The sequence below is a fragment of the Adiantum capillus-veneris genome, chromosome 13, assembly GCF_014529385.1.
Source record: "Adiantum capillus-veneris isolate H3 chromosome 13, ASM1452938v2, whole genome shotgun sequence".
NCBI lineage: Eukaryota > Viridiplantae > Streptophyta > Polypodiopsida > Polypodiales > Pteridaceae > Adiantum > Adiantum capillus-veneris.
In genome coordinates, this window is record NC_140943.1 from 73,834,264 (window position 1) to 73,857,687 (window position 23,424).

The window sequence follows — 23,424 nt, forward strand, 5'->3', positions numbered from 1 at the left end:
TAGGTGACACGGGCTGGATAGGCATTTGTAGGTTTAAGCAAGCTCTGAACTATTTGAAATGCATGAGCGTCACTCAAATTAGTACATGCAGACGTGTGGACAGGTCATCTCCTTGTGTGGTGCATGAAATTGAAAATGGACAACATATTGAACTGAGTTTGCATCATCAATTATTGATCACAATATCACCTTTACTACCTTGTTCTTCATTTGCAATAGGAGCTTAAGTATGGGACAAATTGATGGCAATTTACCATACTAAGTAGAAAGAAATGGGAACCCTGAACTCTCACCGTGTACATCTTCAACTCAGTTATTCAATATAAATTGCCATGAGAAGACATGCAAGAAATTCGAAAGATTATTCAAAGAAGGGAAAATCAAAAAAATTCCCCAAATACCCCTCAAATTTCCAAATTAGCACCCCTCATATCAGCAAATGTTTCTTAAATATTCCAAAATTCCCCATCGTCTATCTCACAAACGTCTCTCAAGACATTTTCCCTAGCAACTCACGATGGGAAGATTGGGAAGACAATAGCAATAGGAATTTTTTTATAGGATTGTAAGATCTCACACAAAAATGCCACAGTTTTTGTGAGCAACTATTTAAGACATTCAATCATATATCTCTATTAATTAAAATGAAAGCAATCCTTCCGAAGTTGGTACTGCAAGAATATTTTGAGAACTTGAACCAAATACTATTCCGGCCTTTAAAGTGGATACATCTTTGTGAAATGATGACCCTCTTATCTCTTAATTCAGTAAGGTCTATAGAACCTCGAAAGGAATATTTAAGCTTTTCCACTAAATTTCAAGTGTCCACTCTTACTATTTTAGCTAATATATTTTTATGTGGTGGTATAACAGGCTGTCTTCAGAAACCAAGCAAGGGAGCCAGACATGCAAGAGCATAGGCCCGACACATATGCGCTAACCACCTTATGATGATCTGCAGCTTGCGCTGTAGAGCCTGCCTTAGACACTTGTGCTGGAAGCAATATATTGGACTCATGAAGCATGGACACGCAGTGAGCATGAAGATCATGCACCATGTCGACAACACAGTTTACAGCTGCATGGAGGGTCCAAGCGAGCCAACGCCCAAGCTTTGCCCCGCTGCATATTGTCGATGATCGTTGTTGTGCTGGCTAGCGTAGACGACGGATGGCTCCTCCTCAATCCACCCATCGCACTGCTCCTTCACCAGCTCGTAGAGAGGGCTGAGCTCACTGGGGAAGGAGCAGTGTATTGCCGGCACTTCCAGCTTATCAGCGCCGGCGGAGATGCTCGTAAATGGCGGTAATGACCTGCGCACATAAGAGCCCATGCACCGCTGAAACTGGGCACCGACCAGCTCGCCATCCCTGGAAGCGTTCATGTCGTCTCTCTCTCTCTCTCTCTCTCTCTCACAGAGCGTGCTTTGATTGGAACTGTATCCTTTTTATAGAGGGGGGAAGCGGATCTATTTAGAAATTTTCTCATGTAGGAAAACGAGTCTTTTCCAATGTTTTTCATACAATGAATAACATCATGAGCTTTTGCTCAAGAGGCACTCCATACCTAGCTAGGTACGATTGAGGGCTGGGCACCACTGGCCCCCCCATCGGGCCGGCGGTCCCCTGCCCCCAATCGTACCTAGCTAGGTATGCGGTGCCTCCTTCAGAGAAACGCATGATGTTGAGGTAAGTCACAATGTGGAAATTATTGTGAGAATTTGTCCAAAACTTCTTGTGGGAACCACCAAGCATTTTCAATCACATGAGTTACTTTTTTGCGTTGTACTTTGAGGACACTATTTGGAGCACGTTAGGGTAAGTGGGCCAATAATGGGATAGGTTCTTTTTCAAGGACTTGTCGGTCCCTTTAAAGGATAATGAAATAGCAACAGCTACGAGACAACAGCAACGATTAGGAATACCTTTTAATTTATAGTATATCATAGCCGAGGTTAAATCTACATTGTCTTCGATCCTTGCTGATAGCTTCGACTTAAAAATAGCTCTCCAGTATAATGCAATTGGTACTCCCTTTTTGAACACGAAAATATTGAGTTTGCTCCCGATCTTTGTAAGTGGGATGTTACATGCGAAATCGCCTTATATGGAGGTAACTACTTTCCAACGCTATCGTTTGCACCCATTTTTGCTTGAAAACAGTGCCAAAAAAGCACCCGTGCAAAGCGTAAATGTCGTTAAAATGCTTTAAATTAGTTCTTTCTCTAGGGTATGTGTTTCTCAATGTATTTACAATGGTATCCATATTCTCACTTTTTCTCATCAATGATGTATGAAGAATAATCACATTTTTAGTACTCTTATGGATAGGCATTGGTGTCTCATAGCATACATATATCACGGCTCAAATGATGAGCACTCTATATATTGAATATCCTTGAGAGTGAATTGATGAATGGGTGATGCACAAATATTATGGACCCATTTAGGTGTCCTATTAAGAAAGGACAAAGCACCTTTTAACATGTGTAGAATACGACATAGCATTCGTAAGTTTGAAAAGTTTCAAAATGTCGTTAGCTGACTCGCGTGCTTCCATACACATGTCTCAAAATATGGTCTTTCTATTGGTAGAGCATAAAGGGTATTTGAATGGAGGGCCAGCCATCCTCCGGGAAAGTGGTGTATAGACATGAGTACTCCACCATGTCAATTTACCATTTTTTCTTTCACTTTCATCAAATTTTAAAAATAAAAAAAAAGCTTCACAACAACATTCCCAACGCAGATGCAAAGGAAGTTATATGAGGCATCTTTTTATTCAAGGGACCCATTGTTTTATTAAACAAAAGTTCTTTTTTTGGTGGGGGAGGGGGGGGGGACCTCTATGCAATCATACCCCACACTAGTTCAACAAGAGGGGTTTACAAATGCAAACAAACATAGATCCATTAACAAAAGCTTGTTTTTTCAAACATATTAAAAAATAAGCTTTCTTTATACCCCTCAAATGCACGTTATAAAGGGAGATAAAGGGAGTTCTCAAGAGTGCATTCGCTAAGCCTCCGAGGCACGTTTTAGCATGCCAAAAAGCAAGGTTGCCTTTCAAAAGAGGCCAGATCCAAATATACATCCCACATTAATATAAAGGCGGCACTTGTATATACTTTAACAAGGATAATTTTTAATATGCTTTTTATACCAGTATGTGGTTCTATACACCTTCCCCTCTAATCCCACCCAAGACAGATATAGTGAATCAATACGGATCATTGATTCACAAAAATGCATTGAAAACGAGTGTTTTTGTGTGTGCATATCTATTAAATAATAGATTAGTAAAACAAAAAAGAATTATATCCCCACATATAAAGGTCTATATGAAGGATAATCCACACAAATAATTCAGAATGTTAATTATTAGTAGCCTATATTTAAGCTAAATGTAAAAATATTAGCAACTAATTCCATTTTTTTGCAAAGCCAAAAATTTACAAATTCTTTTCATACTCATGACAAGCCATGACATCTTCAAAGGCTCGATCAAAGATACATCGGCTGACAGGGGAGTCAACCCAAACCAATGGATGAGCCCACACCTTCACCCCTCAAGTCAATCATTGCGGTGCCCATGACCCTATTCCACTCATCAGAGTTTATCTGTTTCCCAATGGCGATGATTGCTCCCCTGCTTTACCCATGCAAGTCAATCATTAAGGCACGTGTGACCGTGTTCCACTCATCAAAGTTTATCTATTTCCCAATGGTGATGATAGCCCCCTTGCTTTCTTGGATTATCTCTGTAAATTGAGCTATTTCCATGGTGATGTCAAAGATTCGACATTTCCTTGCCTACCAAACATGTTTTGAAGTAAGAAAATCTCACAATTTGTGTTGTGATGAGCATTGCTTGGCTCTTGAACATCTTCCCTCCCAAGAAGATATTATTCTTGAAGAATCCTATTTTCCAGGTCTTTTGAACCCATTAGCAAATCTTCCCTGCTAGGCCGGGGGGATTCACCATGGAAAACTTATCGCACCACGTAAGTGTAGGGGAGGGGGTTTTTTTTACAAGTTACATAAGGGTATAAGCTAGGGGTAGGCCTCCAATAATTTATCTCCCAAGCTTAAAAATAAAGGAGGGGGTATCATATTTATGGGGTGGGGGGAAGTGATAAAAGAGAAAAAGGAGAGGAAGTTTTTGTGTTTCAAAATCATGGCTTTCCAAAAGAGTCTTCCATCAAACTTGTGAGTCAATAGCTATAAAGATACATGCAAGAACTAATAATGCTTTGTATCAATTGCTTGTTTTGTGATTATAGTTCATTTGTTGAGGGATGAAATCTATAAAGAGTTTGTATAGATGCAAATTTACATGGAGAACCTAACGTAACTTTATAATCATGTCTTTTGAGTAATTTAGATGAGTCAGAATTGGACAAGTAGCTAGAGTGCAGGTTGAATGGGCACATAGTTTGAAAGTAAAACTAAGACGCATTGAGGGTAGATCTAGTTATCAACAAAAGATGTTCCTTAGTACATTGCCAGTCACTATGCTACACGCTTTTTGGCTAGTTTTACTTAGTTAGATCATGTGAGACCTAAAATTTATATGTAAGACAGGGGTATGGTAGTTTTTTGCATTGATTTTTGTATAAGCGTAGAAAGGGGGGTCATATTCCCTAATATGAGTCGTATAAAGGGGTTTTATCAAAATTGTCCGCTCGTCAGGTGGCATCCCATTTTGTATATAGAGTGAATCCCCCGGGCTGCTAGGCCACAAATCGTTGGGCACTCCTTGAAAAGGTGAGGGAGGTCTTCACTAGCCATTGTGCATTGAAAGCATCTATTCAGACCAACTCCCCTGGTGAGAGCCTGCATCCCAGTCCGCATGGCTTCCCATAAAACCTTCCATAAGAAGACCTTCATCCCATGCAGCATTGAGGGTACCTGATATTATTCACAATTGTCTCCCATCTTGACTTCGGCAAGTGCTTACCCCACTGCTTGTTAAGTGGGGAGAAACAACCCTTTGAAGCAATAAGGGTGACGTACACTTCCTTGCTTTGCAATTTTAGGAAATTTTTGCTCTTAGTACATTGCCATGATTTCCAGTCAAACTTGGATGCACAGTTCGGTAGACACCACCCGTCCAAGCCATTTTAGGGGTCTAATTATTAGTAATCTTTCAATCCCATTGAGGTTAAAGAGGAGAGCTAGTTGATTCATTCCTTTTCAAAATCCCAAAGTCGGCCTAGATTCTAATACCTATGCTATTAATCTTTTTGGCAACTTCCCTCCAAAAAGGGGTCACGAGGATTCTTCTAGCCTTAGAGAGCCAATGGCACCAATGACTTATAGAATTGTAAAAATAATTTGACAGCTTTTCCCATTCCAAGAACTTCGTTGCTCTGTTGCATTTTTGAGTGAGCTCGCTTGTCATAACCCCCAAGTTTCAGGACAACCCATTGAGAGCAGCTTGTCGTGCACCTCAAGCCCTTTCCCCACTGGCCACCTTACGAGTATAATTTGGATTTTTCCATCATAGCCTTAGCCATAATATCCCTAGCTTGGTCTTTCTTTGTGAGTGTTACCACAAACTTGGCACATTGGGCCTCCGTATGAGTGCTAGGGTTAAGAATCTTGAGATTTTTCCCATTTAGATCACTATCAAAGCATCGTGTCTTTAGTGTTGTTCTTCCATAGAAATCTCTTCACTGGTTTTAAGAACTCTTTTTGGTTGCATTTGTCTAGCTCGAAAAGGGAAGAAGCACATACTCCCACCTTGCATCTTTTTCCTTACCTTCTCCATAACCCAAAGGATTCTTTGCTTTTGAGTTACATCCACCCCCAAAGGGGACCCCGCTGGAAAATCTTCCCTTCACGATCCTCATTGATGGATCAGACAAGTCATTCTTGGAGAAAGAGATCAATCTTGATTTTTCAATACTAAACTTTGACATGGATGCTAAGGCATAGGTTTGCATAATGTCTAGAGCCTTCCTGATAACCCAAGGGCATGCATTGAAGAAAAGTATAGAGTCATCTGCAAGAAGCGTTTGAAGAAGCTGGTCATTGTTGGGTAGGACCAACCCTTGAATCTGCCTTGTAGTAGCACTGTCTTCGCGTAATGTTACCATAGGATGGGATCCAATGGTAGACATCAGAGAGGCAAGTGGGTAATCCTGTTTTATTGATCTTTTGACCTCAAATGCATCCACAATTCTCTCATAAAAAGGAGCTTTGATTGGCTACCAGCACCAAGGGTGTTGGCCAGTCCACACATCTGCGACCTAAAGTCTAGTGGCTTCATGACATCTTCAATGAACAACCATGTAATCCTATCTAGGCTTTATCTAGATCTAGTTGTAGCACGATACATTGTTGCTTAGTGACAGTAGCATAATCAATGCCGACGGTTGCTGCCAGAATGATATCTTATATTGACCTTCCCTTTATAAATCCATGTTGGTTGGGTGTGAGGACTTTAGCCTGAGGGATACATATTTGGTGATAATTTTATAGGCTACTAACAGCCTCATTATGGGGCACTAATGCTTTAGTTGGGAGCAACAAACTTGTTTGGGGATAGACTTGATGAGGCCTCTTTAATGCTTAAGTCCATGAATTCATCAACCAGGGCTTGGTTAGCCATTCGCGTGATTGGGTACTCAAGACCATCCCAAAATTCTTTGAATAGTTGAATAGTCAATTCATCCCAACCAAGGGACCTCTCTTTGCCTAAAGTTTGCAGCGCAAGAGAGCATTCCTCCTCGGTGTTAGAGCAAATGTACGGAAGGGATACCCTCCTAGCCAGACACATCATTACAGGGTCAATATCTTTTTTAATCATATTATTTTTTTGAGTAATCCTTGTAAAAAAAGAGGAGTTATGATTATTGAGCCACATCATTGTAAAATTTGAGTTGTAATCTTTTTGTCCTGAGCTAAAATCCTTGTAAGCCGGCCATTGGCCAAAAGAACCCTAGGTATAAAGTTCAAATTTTCAAGTTTGGATACACACCTTTTGTATCTTATCTAAAATTTTGAAGAGCTCTGAGCGTACAATTGAGATCGGCTACTCATCAGCACATTGTAAGCCATTTTTCTAAATCTTTGGTAATCAGATTTTGATTTCGACAGATGCATTGTGTTCCTTGTCTCTTGCTCTTCAAGATATCCTAATCATTCTCAATTTCACTGTGGTTTGCAATGACTATCTATCTGTGAGCTAAATTTGCTATTTTGAGTGCAAAAATGGTTGTTTTTTGACATTTCCACCATAGGAGAGTGTTCCTAGACCATAGTTCTATTGCAGGTTTCACAACCTTGATCATGACGGATTGTGATTTTGATACCTTGCCAAATTGTGACCAGACTGTGTAAGATAGTACCCCTAGGCCTATTATACCTCCTTCTAAAGTTTTGTTGCATTTTGACTTTGTTTGAGTAACAAAATGGCAGGTAAAGGGTGGTTCCTAGCAACTGAATACACAACTTTGGAGTGAAACTGATAATGAATACACACACAAAATCAAGAAATTGGACAAAGATTTTAAACTTTTAGAGATCCAAATTCAAAAAGGGGTGAGAATTGATATGGTACATGCAAGCTGTTGACCAAGTTTCATGTCAAAAGGCTGTCACCGCGATCCACGTACCTTGTAAGCATCTGAGCCTGAGATTTGACCAGCAGGTAGCTGACATCATTTAAAACAATTTTCCCAAAAGGACCATAGAAAAAATTACGAAAAAGTGGGGCAAATCATCGAAAGACCAGTATCGAGTCAAAAATCGTAGGACAAACACAAAAATTTGCTTTTGATTGACAAAAATTTGTTCAAATCTTTTTAAAAAATTATGGAGTAAACTAGTGACACTGCAAGTAACCAACAAACCAATTTTGGGGTCCAGATCTCATGGAACATGCATCACGATCCATGTACCTTTTCTAATTTTTTTGGACGTAGACTATACTAGCTTGTAACAAAGGACATTAAAACAAAACTTCCAAAAGCAAAGATACCAAAAAAGTTCAAAAAGCGGGTAAAAAGTGGGTAAAAGCACTTCAAGACCAAAACCACCGAGCAGACCTAGGGTTTGACTTTTGACTGACCTAAACTGATCCAAATTACCTAAAAATCATATAGCTGGGATCATTAGACATGAGAAATTGTGTACTAAGGTTCAACAAGTTCTGACACAAAGGTACATGGATCACGATCCATGTTCCTTTGTCACAGACTGAGCTTAGATTTGTACCATATCTAGAACTAGTCCTAGGGAGCATAGTGGTTTTTTCAAAATTGAATTTGGGATTTATTTGTGGATTTTACAAGCAAAATAAGAATTTTACAAACTAGCCTACCATAGCTAGAACTAGTCCTAGGGAGCATAGTGGACTTTTCAAAATTGAATTTGGAGTTGATTTCTGGATTTTGCAAGCAAGTAAGAATTCTTTCCAAAAGTATGATAAAATTTTGTTGAAATCAAATTTTGACTAACAGAGCGGCTATAAACTCATAGCCACCAACTATTTTTGTACAGATTTTAAGAGCTAGAGTGTGTGGCTCAAAGTGCTACTAAGCGGAGGATTTAGATGCATCAAATATGGAAACACGTCAGGGTTTTATAAAAGTGTTTTCTTGATGTATTTGCAATTTAGTAGACTATTTCAAAGTTGAAACCCTACTGTTAGAGATCAAGCTAGTCATATTTCAACAGAAAAGAGTGTCAATCAAGGACCTTTGCGGACCTTAGAGCTCCCCATAATAGAGGAAAGTCTATTAGATACTTCTTCGGAGAGATCTTACACCTACATGGTTGAGGGGTTCAAGAGTGTGACTTTCAAAGAGGGAACAACAATGGGAGTGGTACCATCCCAACTAGCACCAACCATGAAAATGTTGCACTTGAAATTTCAATTTGTAAACAAACAAGGTGCAAAAATTTACAAAGACGATATGGATCACTACTGTGTTAAACTCTTAGAAGTGAGACTGAGTGAGTTCAAGGACATAATTCCTGTGAACTAAAACGGCGATCGATACTTTGATGTGATGAGGGAACCATGTACTTAGTTGTGAAAAATCCCTATATTGTGGCTAAGTGGGGGTTAACAATCACAAAGCATAAGGTTGATGTCAAGCCTGAAGAAAAGCCGCCAAAGCTGGACATACCTAATGTGAAGCTTAAGCAAGTGAATATGGAAATTCAAGTCGACACAAACAATACGCATGTGGGTTTGTACAAATATGATAATGGAGAGAAAGCTCTACTATAAGCGTGACGAGCCCAATAGTTGGAAATTATCAAAGCAAAATGCTTATATGTCTTTAAATACGAAGACGGTAAAGATACCCATGTGATAATGCTTAATAAGTATGGATGATGGTACTTTTCTGTAGATTGCAAAGAGATAGAGAGATATACGTACTTTGGAGAACCTCTTCATCAGTATTATGTCATTCCTAGCACTTATAGACCAGTTGTCTGTGAGACAAGACCAAAAACCTCAAAATGCGAGTCCTGTGAGAACTAGAGTGAAAGATTCATTTAGTTGACCACATTTTTCTATACCTAGACCAATGAGATCTTTGAATCCAAGGGTTCGAATGACCACACATTGAGGCAGTGATGCTCCAAACACTATTCACACTACGACGGCTATGGACACTTGGAATGGACCCCATGAAAGAGCGATTGAAAGAACTCCCACCAAATTTCTTAATGATGGATATGAAGCGAGAGATATTATATTTGGGAGCCTAGAGGTATGAGAATGGTAGTGTTAACCCTCATGGCACACGGACACCCATCACCTACGATGGACGCGTATTATGTATGATTTAGAGTCAGGTACCGGGCTTGTCGGACCAATAGGGAAAGGTAGAGTGATCGTCGATGAGAGGCGCACTTTAACTTGGACATTCAAGGGGTTAGTTGGCTAAGCATGGGCGCCCAAGTGTGAATGGGGTGAGCTCCTATAAAAGCCAACTAAACCTAATTTTTACTCATTCTCTCATTTGTGCAATTGAAGAGTGCTCTTGCTCCATCTCCATCTTCTTCTTCTTCTTCACCTCCTTGTGTGTGTGTGTGTGTGAGAGAGAGAGAGAGGGAGAGTGTGTGTGCGATTGAGCATTACGAAGGCACGACGGCGGCGAAGCGGTTGAGCGCGGCACGACTGCAGCTTCTTCTTCATCGCGGCGAGGAATCCACCACGAAGGCGAGCGTAGAGCGGTGAGTGACACACCCTTTGTTTTCTTGAGCTTGCTAGTTTAGGCTTGTTGTGTGCTTGGAGCCGTTTGTGGCTCGCATACGGTGTATTGGCAAGTCCCTTGCTTCGACAGTGCGGCAAGGAGCGCACATTTTTGGCGCCGCTGCCGGGGATATGCCCTACACTAAGCTCGGTTAGCACTTTACGCTTCCTTGTGGTGCAATTTCTATCATAGGAAAGGCAGGGAAGGAGTGTGTGGAAGATTTCTGTTTTTTGCGTTTTCTGCAATTGCTGTCAAGTTTCAATTTCTGCTATTGTCTGCGTTTTTTCAATTTCTGCAATTTCTGCATTTTCAAGTTCGGCGTTTTCAATTTCTGTAATTTTCTGCATTTCTGCCAATTTGCTGCAATTTCTGCGTTTTTCTGCATTTTTTTCAATTTCTGCATTTTTCTGCATCAACAAAAAAAATAAAAAAAAAGTTTTTTGAGAAAAAAAAAAGTTTGGAAAAAAAAAATTAAAAGGAAAAAAATTCGGAAATTAAAAACGCGAGCGAGTGGGTGGCGATATTTTTCGAAAATAAAAAACGTGACTCTTAAAACGGACGGTTTGGTTTGTATAAAAGATAGATCGGGATCATTTTCCCAAGCCCAAGCCCAAGCCCAAGCCCAGGCCCAGGCCTCAGTCCTCAGTCTTATGATATATACTAGACTCACTCTTATATATATACCCTACTCCCTCAAGAGAGAATGAGAGCATGTGGGACAAGTCCTCCACTCTCCTCCTTTCTCTTCCCACTTGCACCCTTAGACTTTCTAGTTTGGGCCTAGTTCCCTACTGGAAATTGACAGTTTTAGGGATTTCGAGGGCATAGAGTGACCAAACGAAGGGCTGTAAAGCACGGCACGACCCTCTGACCGATACGCTCGTTTTGAGCTATCACACGGCCCATTCCACGACACGCTCTAAAAAATCTAGCAAAAAAACAAACAAAAAACACGCTAAAAACTAGTCACAAGGCCTCCTAGAGCAGCTTTTTGACACCTTAGGGTATCAAAAGCACATGCACTTACGCTCTGGGCGGGTGCTAGAACACGAGCATATTGAGGGTGCCTCTGTTCATACGGACACCCATTACCCATCCACGATAAGCTCTAGACCCTCAGCGGGGACACAAGGTAGCACCACCCAAGACCCTAAAATAGCCGCTAGTGATTCCTCCTCCGACTCAGAAATCATGGAAGCATACCCTACCCAAAACACTGAGAGAGAAGGCCATGCACCTCCCGAAGCTCCACAGCTTAGTACTAGTATGTTTAGCCGTTTCATGGAAACATTAGGTAGAGCTACTCGCTCGGAACCTGATGCAGATGAAGCACGCGAAGGGGGTGGGGAAGTGGAATCTCCTTTCACATCGCACGTGGACCCCACACCCCCAAAGAGTGTCCATGTGGATATCCTACCAACTTCTTACCAAGAAGGCCCTGTTGAGCTGCCTCCTTCAGAAGTTCCCTCTAGAGTACCGTTGGTGGCAAGTAAAACCACGGGGAGCAACATTGCTTCTACCTCACAAGAAACCGTTAACACGTCGACTCTAGAAGGATTGTTCATTAATGATCATTGGACATACGACCTTCACACTGAGGTGTTGACGGATCTACACTCTGGCCACGCCTACCATGTAGGATGGATAGAGATTGTACAATCCACTTCTAGTGCCACGAGCATCGAAGATCAACAGAAAATGATCTGTAATGTTATCCATGGCATTATTCAATCAGAAAGGCAAAACCGAGGGGTAAATATACTCTCTAATGGCCCCATGAGATTTCTGGATACGAGCAAGGCTCAACAGCCTACTCTATCACAAATGGAGACTCCTCTAATGAGCCCCATGGACCCATCTTACGTCATTTCACCTGGGGTCTCTATGCAATCTGAGCCTCCGAGCGAAAACTTTAGCTTCCCTAACTTGGCTCAACCCTCTATTAAGGAAAACACAGTGCTCACTCCAGGGATAAGCCTAACAGAGAATGTACCGATGACATCTACGGTTAGCGCAGTGCCACTACCTAGTGTCATAGTACCTAATATGGGGCCTCGACCATATGTGCCTCTAGCCCCTTATGCACACATGGCCCCCACACCTCCAATTGTACCACTTGCTTATGCTCCTCGAGTGCCGCTCCCTAGCCCTTATCCGAGTGGACCTATGCCCGGTTATGTTCCATATCCTGCATCATCCACACATATGCCAAGACCGGTACCCGTTCCTCTCCCACATATGATTCCAAGAGTACCTCCACCGGCCCTGCCTCCTCACATAGGTGACTTGGCAGCGTTTGCTCAAACCATAGGTCGATCTATTGCGGAAAATATGCGTCATGCATCTGATAGAGAGCCTAGAAGTAAGGCAGTACAAATTGCCAAACTCACGCAAAAATTCAATGGGGACGAAGATGCTAGGAAACACATTGAAGTGTTTGAACAAGTATGTGATTCCTTAGGGGAACTCAACGAACTACATAAGTGCAATGCCTTAAGCTTGACATTAAGTGGGAAGGCTGGAGATTGGTATAGGACCCTAAGGGTGGATGAGAAAACAATCTACCCTACCCTTCGAAGGTTGTTTCTAAAGGAGTACATACGAGAAGGTGTGCTTTGGGGTGTAGCATCTCAGCTACAGAAGGCCGAACGTAAGGAAGGAGAGTCAGTAAGGGACTTCATTAGTCGTCTAAAGCACTTAAACTCTTGTTGCCCTGTAAATGAGCGCTTCAACAATAACCAACTGCTTGATCGATTCATTCGAGGGTTGAGGAATGAAGGAATCTATAATGGACTAGTGATTAGAGGTATCACAACCTGGGAAGATGTCACTGCCAATGCAATCCAATTAGAGGACAACTTGATGATAGCAGGCATGAGGGTGTCTACTGACACGAGATCCACTAGCTCACAAGCCATTGAGTATGAACCCATGACTGCAAAGCCCATTGCCAATGAGCCAAAGGTATTTGAGACATTCTTGACAGACCTCACCAAGGCAATCCAAGAGTCTCTTAAGGATAATCGACCCCCTCAAAATAGTCACATGTATCCAAGAAGGGAGCAACAATGGTGTTCCATTTGCTTAGGTCCACATAGCACTAGTGAGTGCCCTACGTTTAGAGTAAAATTTAATGGAACTTGCAACGCATGTGGTAGGTATGGTCACCAAGCTAAGGATTGTTTAATGATCAAACGTATGATGGCAAATAGACCACCTGTAGCCTGGACGGATGCACCTCGAGCTCCTGTATTGATGCCTACTCCACCTGTTGAGCAACTACCGCAACACATGGTCCCTAGATCTCAAAATGTTGTACAAGCTACACCGTTACCACCTCCTGTGCTAGGACCGCAGCCCCCGCATCCAAGAGTCGCCCCTATGAACCAAGTGGGTTGCGAGCCATCAAATGCTTATGCAGATGGTTGTGAGGAGGAAATAGACACTAGTATTGCCTACGGACTTGATACATTGGAAGAGTGTCCTATATACTACATGGAAGATTGTTGGGGACAAGTCAAGCCGGTTTATCAAGCTGCTGCTCTCGCACCCAGAGGTCAAAATATCAACACCCAAGCTAGGAGGCCACCTCTTCAATGCTACGAGTGTGGTGGACCACATCGAGTAGCGGAGTGCCCTATTAGGCTGCAAAAGAATGCTACACAGATGCAAGTGAATCAAGGGAGCACGTCTGCAATGCCAATACTCACATGTAATCGTTGTGGCATAGATCACTTGATTGCCCAATGCCCCTATAACCCAAATGCGCCTAAAATCACACCCCTGAATTTGGTCGAAATTGCTAGTGTGACATCGCCAATACCACCCGTTGCACCCGCTTATGCGATTACACGGTCCATGCTTCAAGGGCCAGGACATATCCTCGAAGAGAGAGATACCGCGTCAATTATCCAAGCAAAGAAAAAGAAGACACGAAGGAAGAAGTCGCAGAATACGGAAAATTCAAAGCCAAGTTCCAAAACAAACATAGGAACAGGAGATGACCCCGTGTATATGAATGACCTCGAGGATGATTCAGATTCAGTCGAGACAATGGAGACTAGAACAAATACCACAAAGGGAAAGACCAACAAAGAAAACCGTAACATGGAACCAAATGAAAACCGAATGAGAGAAAACCATAAAGAGCCTCTGAAAACACCACAAGTGTTTCCAAATCCAATCCAAGACCCCCAAGATAAACCGCAGGGGCAAAAAGGAAAAAATCGTAAAAAGAAGATTGGGACGTATCCAAACCCAGTAGACGAGATTGAGCAGGTGAAACATCTAAGAGGTTTAGTGGAGGAGACTCAAAGGAAACTAGAACCAGAACCCATGCATATCAAAATTCATGACACAGTGTTTCCCACGCAAGTTCATCCACCCCACATGAACCATAGACCGTTAGCCATATCTAGTATCATCCAAGAAGGGAGTGAGGACAGGACATCAGAAAGTGAGCATACACCCTTCTTGTTGGAAAGGATGTTTAACGAAGGAATACCTGATCCCATTGAGGAATATGAGATTCCATCCTCACCAGTTCCTAGTCAGGGACCTACACCCTGCAAAACGCCAATGAATGTTGCCAAACTAGTGGACTTCATGTCTTCTGAGGTCCGAACCACGATCATAGCAAAGCTGTATGGAGATCCTGAGTTATTCCTTGCACTTCGAGCATTCCTTAACGGAGAGCTACGAACGGGATTACCGCAGTTTGCGCAACCAAATAGGCCTGACTCGATTATGATTGATGAGGAAAATCATGTGCAATCACTTGACTTAGATGGACACGAGTCTGTGATCGAGGTACCCATTAACGAATTAGGGCAGTATTTTGAAGGCGACGAGTCTAATGCGACCCTACCCATCACTACCAAGGGATTAACTATAAAGGGAATTCTTGATGGTGGTGCGGGAGTTAGCATCGTTACAAAAGATTGTTGGGAATCCATGGGAAAACCCCGCCTCAGTGTTACTAACATTGTGGTAAAGATGGCAAATGGTACCATAGCCAAACCTATGGGGATGCTCAAGGATCTTAAGATCAAAGTTCTAGGATACAAGGTGCAACATACGTTCATTGTAATGGATTTCTCTAAACACCTTATGTCATATGAAATGATTTTAGGACGACCATTCATGAGGGAAGCACAAATGGTTCACGATTGGTCTAAAAATCATGTCTATTTGCAATTCCAAGACTCTGTCCTTAGAGTGGATTTGGTGACTGGTAAGGTACACCCCTTAGGGAGTAAAACCATTATTGATCACCGCTCTGACACCACAGTTCACTCGGCCCCACTACAATATTGTTACACTTGTAAGAAGGATACAGACATTGGCCAAGATTCTCCTTATATGGATATCCTACCTGGGATGACTGAGTCGGACAATGTGGATTGGGTACACCTAGCTGCAACCATAGATACCTGGGGAAATAGAGGAACCACTTGGGTCACACCAGAGGGGGAAGAGGTACCACAAATTGCACCTCTGAACATGATAAGTGCCATACATGCATCTTCTAAGGGCAAGGCAATTGTGGACCAATCTGACAGTGACACTGATAGCTCAATAGAAGACTTTGACCAACACGACTTGGACACTGACTCCCAGAGTGAAACGGATTCTGAATCTCATGAATTAGAGAGTGGAGCAAGTTCACAGTCAAAACATTCGGAAGGATCGAGCACATCAACCGATGATAGCTCCTCCGAGAGTGAAGAGGACACCAACGAGGACTCCTTTAGTGAGCCAGATCTAAATGCAAATCAAAAGCAGGTCTCAAATAAGAAAAAGAAAAACCTTAAGAGGCGTCGATATCGAGCCAATGTACATGCTAGGATAAACAAGAAGAGATCCTCAGCAGAATGGCTCAGTTATATAGGAGCATGTGATGCTCATCGAAAATTGGTAGACAATTGGGGTGAATATCTCCAAAATGTTATGTGGTGTAGACCACGACCCCATGACATAGCCCAATTAGAGATCATAGACAAGCCAAAGTTGAGCCGCACTGCAAGGAGGCGTCAAAACCAAGAGTTAGCTCGACAACACAAGAAAGCAGAAATGGAAGCACAAACCAACGCACAACCAGAATCCACAGACTTGCATCCTGCACCAGAACATTTCAAATCTTACACCACAGGGGAAGCAAAGGTTGTGTACACAAAAGCCCAAAGAATACCTATCGATGGGAATAATGGAATCTATGATGGTCCGGCAATAGTTAAAGAAATAGAATTAGCTGACCCCGGTGAAGAATCAAAACCTGTTTTTATTGCCCAAGACCTCACAGAAGTTGAAGAGGCGGTCCTCAAAGAGCTTCTCAAGGAATTCAAGGACGTATTCGCTTGGACATACCATGATATGAAAGGTGTTCCGCCTTCTGTGGTCCAACATACAATCCCTATGATTAGCACTGCGAAGCCCGTACAACAAAGACCCTACCCGATGAATCCTAAGTACGCAAAGATCATTCAAGAAGAACTAGAAAAGCTTATCAAATGTGGGTTCATATATCCTATTGAACACTCTGAATGGGTGTCGGCAATAGTTATCGTGCCAAAAAAGAATGGGAAACTCAGGGTGTGCGTGGACCTCAAAAAAGTTAATGCAGCTACTAGAAGAGACCATTACCCCCTACCATATTCCGAACATGTACTCGAAAGAGTTGCAGGCAAGGAAGCTTATAGCTTTCTAGATGGGTACTCAGGCTACAACCAAATCACGATAGCGCTAGAGGACCAAGCTAAAACTGCCTTCATCACAGAATTTGGCGTGTTTGCATTTCGTGTGATGGCTTTTGGCTTAACAAATGCCCCTGCTACATTCCAACGATTAATAAACACTGCTTTTAAAGAATATTTGAGAGAGTTTTGTGAAGCTTTCTTAGACGACCTTTGTGTTTACTCTTCTTGGAAAGAACATCTATCATGTTTGCGGAAGGTGTTTGAAAAATGTAGGTTATATCGTATCTCATTGAACCCGTTCAAATGCCAATTTTGGGTCAAGCATGGAGTTATTTTAGGGCATATAGTATCCAAGAATGGTATCTCAACCGATGAGAGCAAAATTAAAGTGATTCTAGAGTTACCACCACCAACCAATTACAAGGGAGTTCAAAGGTTCATGGGACACGTGGGTTATTATCGACGGTTTATTTTATTTTTCGCTGAGATAGCACGTCCTTTGTACAAGCTTCTCATTGAATTTAAATGGACTGAAGAGTGTGACCAGGCCTATGAACAATTGAAGAAAACACTAGCAAGTGCTCCAATTTTAAGGACACCTAACTGGGATGTCATTTTCCATGTGCATATTGATGCATCAAACTTTGCTATTGGGTGTGTTCTCACTCAACCAGGAGAACATAAATTGGACTATCCCATTAGCTTTGCAAGCCGTCAATTGAACGATGCTGAAAGGAACTACACCACTACAGAGCGAGAAGGTTTGGCAATGGTTTATGCAGTAAAGAAATTTCGCTACTACCTTCTGGCAAACAAGTTTGTATTTTATGTGGATCATCAAGCGTTGCTGTATCTGGTAAACAAGCCATGCTCCACAGGAAGAATCACACGATGGTTGTTAATTCTTCTTGAGTTTGATTTCACGATTGTAGTGAGACCCGGTAAAAGGCACGTCATGGCTGATCATTTGTCTCGCATACCCAATGGTGAAGCCCCTACAGGAGTTGATGATGAATTACCCGATACTTCCCTATTCATAGTTGAGACTATGCCTGAATGGAGTGAGAACATTGTTAACTTTTTAGTTAATGGTTTTCCACCCAAGGAACTTCGTAAGGATATCGCTCGAAGGCTAGTAAAAGAATGTGAACCCTATTGTTTGATTGCCGGAACCCTGTATAGATTAGGCAAGGACGATATTCTTAGGCGTTGTGCCCGCGAGGATGAATATTTGTATATCTTGCAAGAAGCACATATGGGCATAGCAGGAGGACATTTTTCAGGGGACCTGACTGCTAGAAAGGTGCTGCAATCAGGCTATTGGTGGCCAACTTTATTTTAGGATGCATCACTTTTTACAAAAGGGTGTGATGAGTGCCAACGTTACAAGACCACACAGCGCAAGGACAAAATGCCCTTACATCCTATTAAAGTAACCCAACCATTTGAAAAATGGGGCTTAGACTTTGTAGGTCCAATTAGTCCCGCAGCTCGCAACACTCAATCTCGATATATTCTAGTTGCTACGGACTATGTAACAAAGTGGGCTGAAGCTAAGGCTTCACAAAAAGCTGACGCGAGGACAACAGCTAAGTTTCTTTTTTAGAACATTATCACAAGATTTGGTTGCCCTTTTGAAATTGTTAGTGATAATGGTACCCATTTTATAAATGAGGTAATAAGAGAGCTTACCACGACCTTTATGATATCCCACCATAAGTCTACACCTTATTACCCGCAAGCTAATGGACAAGCCGAGAGCACCAACAAGACTCTAATCTCTATTTTAACCAAGACGGTAGAAGCTCATCGCACTGATTGGGATTTGAAGTTGACATCTGCTCTATGGGCTTATCGTACTGCTTATAAAGTGGCTATTAATTGTACGCCATTCAAAATGGTATACGGCCAAGAAGCGGTTATGCCTTGGGAGTTTGTCATTCCTAGTCTTAGGGTAGCTTCGCAAGAAGGATGGAATGGTAACCCCTTAACCGAGCGTTTGTTTATCTTAGAAAAACTAGACGAAGAGAGACAGTTGGCTGTGCAAAATGCTCTTGTGGAAAAGGATAGGAGAAAGAAGTGGTTTGATCGCCATGTGAAGGACAAGGATATCAAAGTTGGTGATAAAGTCCTTATGTATGGAGTACGTAAAGAGAAGAAAAAGTTGAAATATGCTGGTAAAGGACCATATAGAGTATGTGAAATTACCCCACAAGGTACCCTTCGTGTGGAAACTCTTGATGGAGTTGAAACCATTGGATTCCTCAATGGGAGTAAATTCAAAAGATATTATGATCCTTTAAGCCAAGAAGAACTACGGGCCATTCATCAAAAGAAGGCCGCCAAAGCACAAACCGAGTTAAACAAGATACAAGCTCAAGCTGAGGCTAAGGAGCGACAACAACGTATAAGACAAAAACGAGAGGCTAACCTTGGGGTCACAAATGCATTCCACGTGGAAATCGAAGAGGATGGGTTGGACTCTGACACACCTCTACGATACCCCATTGAGTTAAATAGTGCCTATGGAAAAGTGCTATATAACGCCTTATTGGACACGGGTGCTAAATACAATCTGCTATCCTATGGGGTGTGGTGTCAGTTAGGGAAGCCACCTCTATCTGAGAGTATTATCCAAGTCAAGGGTGTCAACAAGAAAAAAACTGCGGTTTTTGGAATCTGGCACACTTCTGTCAGTTATGACAATGGGGTGGTAGCTCAAGACTTTTTGGTCATGCCTACTGGAACTATGGAGGGTAATATAAACCTAGGCCACACGTGGATGATAGCCACCAAATGCACTATTGATTGGGGGACTGGGGGTGTTACAACGCAAAAACCAACTCTTAGCCCTACCACTCAAGCCATAGTCCCTGAGATATTGCCCAAGGAAATAAAACCCAAGACATTGCATGTCCAGGAGGTTGAACCATACGTCCCCATAGCCCAACTCTCTAGAGCTTCAACTAATGTAGTTGAAAGAAAGCTTGAGACACACAAGAACCATCCTAATATAACAGAGAAAACATACAAGTGGGTCCCTAAAACCTCTGTAGTGAGCATGGTTGATGCAAAAAAACGGAAACCTAGTAAGAACCGTACCACTCACTCCAAGAAATGTAAAGAAACGCTGCGTTGGATTCCTAAACGACTATTGGAAGCCCAAGGATACTATGAAGGAAATGATCAAATCTGGGTGCCCAAACGTAAAGTGTACTCTTACCTGTCACCTGGCCCATGTAAACCCAATCCTGTGGCTCCAAAACAAATTGAAAATCGCGGAAAGGAAAAAATCATGGAATGTTACACACCCGTTCTAGAGCTAGTTTGGGTACCAAAGAAAGAACGATTTGTTCCACCTAGCTCAGGAACAGGGAAATCAAATGAAGCTTCTTGCTCTTCATGTAGTTCCTATATGCAAATAGAAGCTTCGACACAACCTCCACCTACCACTGTACATATCCATCCAAGCACGAAAGAGTTTGCACCTTCCGGGGTAAGTTCACCACCTACAACAACGTTGCAAATAAAATCCTGGGAGAGTACCTTACCACCCTTACAACTTGACGAGGCACCTAGGGTAATAGAAAACTACTGGCAAAAATCCTCACCTATTACCAACTGAAACAATTGGTTTCAAAGGGTGACAAGCTCATTTCAAACGGTATGATCTACCCAAGGAAGGGGGGAGTGTTTGTGGACATCCATCATTCACTTGCTTCCCTCTCAACCTTTTTCCCTGACCTCTTAATCTCCGATCTTAGGGAATGTATATATATAGCCTTATACTCACAAAAAAACAAAAATAGTAAAGAGCAAGAGCGCCTAGCAATGAGAGAGCACCCTATCAGATCTTACATATAAGTCCAAATTCACCGTGTCAAGTCAAGCAACACACAAAAACAACTCTTATGTTTTAAAGGCCTAACCAAATCTATCTGTCTTGTCAGAAATGGCTACTTCACCAGAGGCATGCACTTCTATTTTTGATGAAAGGTACCCCTTGTCTTTTCAACAAGTGTTCTACGTATGCTACCCTATACTTTCTTGTGAATGGGATTTGATAGAGAGCCTTGCATGTGAGAGAAATTTTGAGGAGTTAGAATGGCTGATACGTCTATGGCTAACTAGTGATCCCTACCCAGTGGCGAATGTGTCTCCAATGGCACATGCTTATTCTTTTGCACAAGATGAGTATCCACGCATCACGAGGTTCTTGATTAGCATGCTTGCACAAGAGGATGATGAAGAGGAACTAATAGAGACCGAGGAAGACTATGGCCTCACGGACAACGATTTTATTTATCTAGATGATGAGGATAGAGGCCTAGCCTTAGGGTGGCCACCCGGTTTATATAATATCCTCTTTCCTTGATTCTAAAAGGGGTGACAGATAGGTAGGTTAGGGGTCTAGATTGTGTTTTGAGTTTGTTTTTTAGGAGTTTTAATTTTTCCCACTGATGTGCCTCCTGGAGGTATTCCTTTTGTTTCCTAGTGTGTACAGGAGCGTGTTGCTATTGATAGGATTTGGACCTTCATGGAACCTTTCTCTCGTTCACACTTCATATCAAGCGCGACCATCAACACAAACAGGTGTTTCTTGTCCATTAGCATTGCCCTTATCTTTTTTGCATCCATGTTTGTCTGCTTTGATTGTGATTGGTAGCATACTATTCAGCGCATTGGCTTAGTATCCAACATTTAATTCAATGCAATCTTTTGTCATAATCACTTGTTTAGGTGTAAAAATCAAGCAGTCCGACTAAGCTAGTTTGACCAAGCTAGGTATTAGAAATCTTCTCTTAATACAATGGGGAATGCCTTCCTAATAAGCAATGGTTACTTAGGTTCTTAATCCGATTTAGGCAGCATTGTATGAAATGTACTAGGGCTTTCTAGTGGGCTTAACCCTATCGACCTTTTTCTTAAGTATTATAAAGGGAGTTTACTAATGTGATGAGCCTGGGGAGGGTAACAGTGTTATATGGCCCCCCAAAGTTACAAAATTAAAATGATGAAAATGAACAAACAAAAAATCAAAGTGCCACAATGTAAAATTTTAAGCTGGAAGAGAAATCTCAGCTTGATTTGGTACTTCACTCACATGTATTGCCTATGGTACTAGAGCCCTAGAGGTTCCCAGTGTGGGCGCTTTTCCTTGAAAAGCAAAAAACCCAAGGCATACAAAATAAGCACACACATCATAATTGAATCACTGTGAAAAGACCTTGGGGGGTCAAAGAAAAAGTAATCAGCCAGGCGATGATTTCATGAGAAATTCCTTTTATGGTAGCTTAACTACAAGGTTTTCTAGATATAGCCTCTAGTCAGCCCTTGAACATGAATACTTGGCTCTCGCGATTAAACAACTTAATTGACCACTGAAAATTAAGAAGCTTACCCATGGTATTAATATTCGATCTCTAGTGCTTTTCGACCGTCAAATTAGTGACCCCATACTTGTTTAATTTTTTACCTTTACATCTGTTTATGCATTTGATTACATTGCAATTTAATGTTCATTGCTAACAAATTGTTTGAAATTCTTTGACCAATCAATTTTTCTACCTAAAACTGCATATGCTTTTTAAGAGAATGCCATTACTGTGCCAATGTTGTTTGATTTTGCAGTGACTGAAGAAGGCTAAGGACATTCATCTCAAATGCTCTTCCACCTCGACGAACCAGCTTCAACTCAATAGCTTTCGAGGACGGAATCTACATCAGGAAGGGGGGCATGTTAACCCTCATGGCACACGGACACCCATCACCTACGATGGACGCGTATTATGTATGATTTAGAGTCAAGTACCGGGCTTGTCGGACCAATAGGGAAAGGTAGAGTGATCGTCGATGAGAGGCGCACTTTAACTTGGACATTCAAGGGGTTAGTTGGCTAAGCATGGGCGCCCAAGTGTGAATGGGGTGAGCTCCTATAAAAGCCAACTAAACCTAATTTTTACTCATTCTCTCATTTGTGCAATTGAAGAGTGCTCTTGCTCCATCTCCATCTTCTTCTTCTTCTTCACCTCCTTGTGTGTGTGTGTGTGTGAGAGAGAGAGAGAGGGAGAGTGTGTGTGCGATCGAGCATTACGAAGGCACGACGGCGGCGAAGCGGTTGAGCGCGGCACGACTGCAGCTTCTTCTTCATCGCGGCGAGGAATCCACCACGAAGGCGAGCGTAGAGCGGTGAGTGACACACCCTTTGTTTTCTTGAGCTTGCTAGTTTAGGCTTGTTGTGTGCTTGGAGCCGTTTGTGGCTCGCATACGGTGTATTGGCAAGTCCCTTGCTTCGACAGTGCGGCAAGGAGCGCACAGGTAGCTAAAACATGAAGGATGCAACCATCTCAAGTGGCAAAATGTGTTGCCAAGAAGTACAATGGGACGGGGATCCTTAAGCACATGTTTCACTTTTTAAGCAAGTCTTAAGAGTTGAACAAGTCACGGATTTGGATTGACCTTAGAAGGACTAGATTTGAATTGGTTCTAGCTATTGAGTAGTAGATATTT